Here is a 5117-nt window from a genome sequence, read left to right on the forward strand (position 1 = left end):
TGCGAGGGCTTGCTACTGCAGCCTGGTCGAATGCACAGCGACAGTAATTTGGTGGGTGAATAATGAGTTCTCTTGATATAAAACTCGAGCACAGTTGATAATTCTCGGGGAGAGGTGACATTGTTTTCTAACAGTGTCTCCAACTGAAATTACCTTGGAATGCCTCCATAGCCAAGGGCAGCCTAGGGCTGTATTTTGTATCATCTTGTTCTGCCTTGCGGTTCTGCAAGTACGACAAAACACATTCCCGGCCTCTTCTGAAAGTATGTTTAGCCCACCTTCCCCCAACCTTGTCTGTTTCTTTGTTGGGTGTAAACAGATCTCTTAATGAAAGAATGGAGGATCAGCGAGGTGAGACGCTCTCAGTTTCTGTGCCTTGCAGACATTCTTGTAAATAGTAGGACCATGGGTGGCCTCAGGTATCACAGCAGATCCAAATGTTTGGTATGCCACTGTGGTTCTAAAAACACTGATTTAAGGTAAGGCCCTTGAGTAAATCACCAAGACAAAAGCCCAGTGGCATGACTTTCATGTCACCCCAATTCTGAGACTTTAGTGACCCATCAAAAAGCCTGTAGGCATTAAGAAGAGAAAGATAGAGGAGTGTAATGGAAAGAATGGTGGGAATGATGAGGTCCTTACCGACCTTCCTATGGCCTGAGGTGAAGAGGAGCAGGGTGGACCCTGCATCCCCATATGTCTGTTTACAGTGTAACACATTTAAATGGAAATTGCGGAACGGACGTGACTGGCAGGGCCTTTCAAACTAAAGAGCTCAATAATTTTGCCTATGGTCATAAGAAGCCTTTAACTGGCTAAATGAGGTGTTGTCTTTTCTCAAACCTTTCTACATATTCCTACCTGTTTTACAACCCAATGGGTTCATGTTCACAAAGACTGTTATCTCGATGAGGGGTTACATGATGTCGAGAACTGTCACCATAAGAGAAAGGAGACCCTCCAAACACCTATTTTTGTGTTTGCGTGTGTGTGAGTGAGCATGTGTCACTGCTGTGATCAGACCGATTAGTCGCCATTGTTTGCCCAGCTGCTTCCTGCCTAGCTGGGCTCTGTGTAAAATCCAACCAATTTTCCTCTCCTCTAATGCACTTCTAAGGCACCAAACATTTCTTTGCCTAATTTACATTCAGTGCTGAAAGAAATCAAAGTCCCTGTGTTAAAATTGAGACTAGTGATACAATGTTAAAAGTGATTGATCTTAAATTGGATTACTCAAAAGAATGATTAAGTATGACTGTGGTGTATGTTAGATGGTCATGTTTAAATTAAATAAGTAAACCACACAGAAAATGCTGACGCATCTACGAAACTGAACATGTTGTTTCATTTGATGAGCGATATTTTCATTACATACTCAGAGTGAATTACTAATTTGTCTGGCATATTCAGCACTCATTTGCCCAAAATTAGCCTTACAGATCCACCTGATTCCATAGACTAATTTTTATTCCATTTCAGAATACAGAATTCTACATTCTGAATGGTGATTTATGGACCAAACAAAAAGTGTTTTTAAATTCACATTGGCAGCCTTATCTCCCAGACAGATTGAGATTCTGAGACAGATATTCTGATAAGATGTATGCATAACAGATGACATTTATCACATTCTTCAATCCCTGACACACCATTTAGATGCTAATGTGATTCAATCTCCCACGTTGCTTCATGTTCAGAGATGCACCCAAAGTGCACTAGTCAGGTGAATAGCCAGGTTAATTACAGAAGCATTGTCAGATGACATTAGTGGTCATTTTATACTTTAACATGATGGCCTCAGTAAATCCCTCCGCTGTAGCTAGAATTTACTGAAACATTTTCAAGTATCACAAGATGATTGCTGATTCTTTCCGAGAGCAAAAATTTTTTGATGGCTACATTACCTTGACAGTTGATACTGATCATTACACAGGACAATTTTGTCATTTTAGAGTGTGTTTGTTCTTGTGTAAGAAAAAAAATCTCTTATGGTCAAATCATTTGCTAAATCTCTGTCATTTCTGTTAAAATGACAAATGTTTTTTATAGGTTAAGATGGTAAGACTTCAAGCTGTTTATGATTTACAGTTGGGACCTCATCACCAGCACAAAAGACTAATTTTCAGTAAGAATTAGCCAAGAGCACAAACATTTCAATAGATGCTTAATCTGTCTTGAACTGGATTTAGAAATGACATGGGATAACCCACAGAGAAGTGACAAATTTATCCCTAGCTGTGCCTCTGTTTTTGATGGTGTCATATAAACCCTGCTGGATATTAATATGATGCATTTAGTGAGAAAACTGTCAAGGTGCCCTCCCCTGTCTCCCCCAGGATCCCCCATGATGTGGATGGCACTGCTGTTAAGAATAATGGCAGTATAAGGTTATAAAAGTATGAGCAAACCTACAGTTTCTATAATTAAAAGCATGTATTGTATCTCTTAGTTTAAACTGAGTATTACATTTACAAATGACAACCTTTTACATGTTTAAACTAGTGATAAACAGTGACAGACTGTAGGACACACAGGGTTTTTGTAAATATGTTGCGACGTTTTAAAAGTAAGAGGACTGAAGAAGGCAGATTTTTGGGGAAAAGTATCGAGTCACAGGTAACTGTCCTCAATGATTTTCACTAAAACCAAAACATTATGTTTGTTATCTACATCAAATATCTCAGCTGTCAAAAGAAGCTGTCAATTCTTCGAATAACCCCTATGAGACTGACTTAAACAGCATCTTTGCAGTCTTGCTACTGATTCTGTATTTTATCAGGGCCTGTTCCACCCTCTCTTTCTCCCAGTCCTCTCCCTCCTCTCTCTGTGTTTGTGTCCCATTTATGCAGTTGTAATAAAATATTAATCAGAGGGACAGCATCTTCACCAAGATGTCCTGGGGTGGCAATTTACTTGACTGGGTTAATTGACTCTGCGGAAAAAGTACACACTCACGCATGCGTGTGCACACGCACGCACATACTCAAGTTCAAACAATGTCAAAATTATGTCAAAAAAGAAAAACATCATTTAAAATCAACATTAAAAACTATTTTTGAAAGAGTAGTGCTTTTATCTCTAATGCAAATTTCTATCACGGATATTATTTTCCATATGCTACAGCTGCACCAACAACAACAAATATCAAAAGTAATATTTAAATATTAACACCAGTATTCATATGTTGGACTAATGTATGGGAGTATGTTAACGCATATTTATTAATTTATTTATTCACTTACGTTTTCGCAGTTGTGTTTCATGAAGCTAAGGTCTGAGTGTCTAACAGATTCAAACTGAATTGTTCTTCTGATTTGAAGAGAGCTATTTATTCACACCTTAAACAGCATACTCAAGTTATTGCTGGGAGGTGTGGAGACATTGCATTAAATGGAAGTCCTACTAAAAAGACATATTCAGTAAAAAGAAACAGATTCTTTAGAGCTTAAGATGCCATTGTTTTTGCCCATCGTTTTGTAATACTTGAAGTGAAAAAGCAAATTGGATTTGAAGCCCTGCAAACATGAATGCTCCCTGGGATTTTGCTTTGTCAGTTTACATTAGACACACTGAAATGGATTTCTTGTGACTTGCATAGAACCATGCAGCGTTGCATATTGTATACCTCTCCACACTCATATTAATTCAATGTTCAGGTCCAGTATTCACCATTGCAATTTCATGTCGGTTCATGAGGAAATTCAATGTTGAATATTAACTCTGACTATCATTTTGACTGTATAATAAAGTTACAAGCCTTTTTTGTTTCTGATCAGTGTTTCTACAAGAGTACTCATTCACAGCTGTATTCAAGTAATGGCTTTTCAGTCCTATTTGTTTCATCATTTTTCAGACCACACCACACAGTGGATGGATATATAGCTTGTGAAAGAATAAAAAAAATTTAAATGTAAAATATGAAAACATTATTTTCTCTTCATGCAGTAATTCCTGTGTCTTTGAAACCTCTTGTACAGTGTTAATGGAGTTTCAAGATGGAAGAGGCAGTCAGTTTTCCCTCAGTTTTAAAAGTCTCTCTAATTTGGGACTATTTTCCACAAGTGTAACCTAAAGGATATCACTAGACACCTGACCTGATTAAAGTCTGCAATTATTGATTTTTTTTTTTTGGCACTTGCCACCTCTATGATGACTTGTGTTTTGACATGAAAAGGTTACTTACCACAAGAGACTCTTGTGGTACATCAAGGGGGTACATCATTTTTCTGTAAAGATGAATAAAACAAATTCCTTGTTAAGTGCACATTAATGTTTAAATCAAAGCTTCACTGCCTACAAAAAAGCATTCTTTGATAGTGTTCACGTATGAATTGATTTTGCAAATTTATTGACCAACATCCTATGAACATCAATGGTCAGACCACAAGCAATTTTACTCAATATAAGACACAGTGTCATTTAAGAATGCAAAGGGTGCTAAAAATACACATAGACAATGATTTTATGAGAATGTGATGGGAAAAAAAAAACTACGTAATTAGTGACAGAAACCTAAAATAAATTAATGCATTTTTGCAAGTGTCAGGATAGGTGTGTTCATCAGATGGTTTATATTAAAGATAAGGAAAAGATTACCAAGGAAGAAAAATGTTTCTTGAATGTTTCTTGGACAAGAGTAATTGCATGTTTACCTTTAATATAACCTACTATTCTTGCAAGTGCTGAGGACAACATCGTGCAGCCAGTTGTAGCTACCAGTAGGTTTTTCTACGTTGTGATTTTAAGTAGTGCACGATGCTAGTGAGTTTACGTTTTAAGCCGTGACAGTACAGGACAGGCCTACGTATTTGCTTTTTTTTTTTTTTTTTTTAATAATAGCTTGGTGTCAGATAACCTGAGGAAAAAAAAGACTTGAGAAGGTGGAGGCGCTACGGGGGTGGAGTAAAAAGGGGAGAGATAGCTGACTACCTCTCCTCCCTCTGAGGAGATGACTTACAGAGCCGTACCCCAAAGCTTCGCCGTTGTACTTCGCTAACGCTGGTTAGTGATTCATTGTGGAGCAGCGGAAAATGAGCATAATGTTTTCTGCCGTGAGTCCTTAAGAGATAAACGGACTTTAGAAGATTACATTTGTTTTACGTTTTACTTGTTAATTT

This window comes from Chanos chanos, chromosome 6, assembly GCF_902362185.1.
Source record: "Chanos chanos chromosome 6, fChaCha1.1, whole genome shotgun sequence".
Taxonomy (NCBI): domain Eukaryota; kingdom Metazoa; phylum Chordata; class Actinopteri; order Gonorynchiformes; family Chanidae; genus Chanos; species Chanos chanos.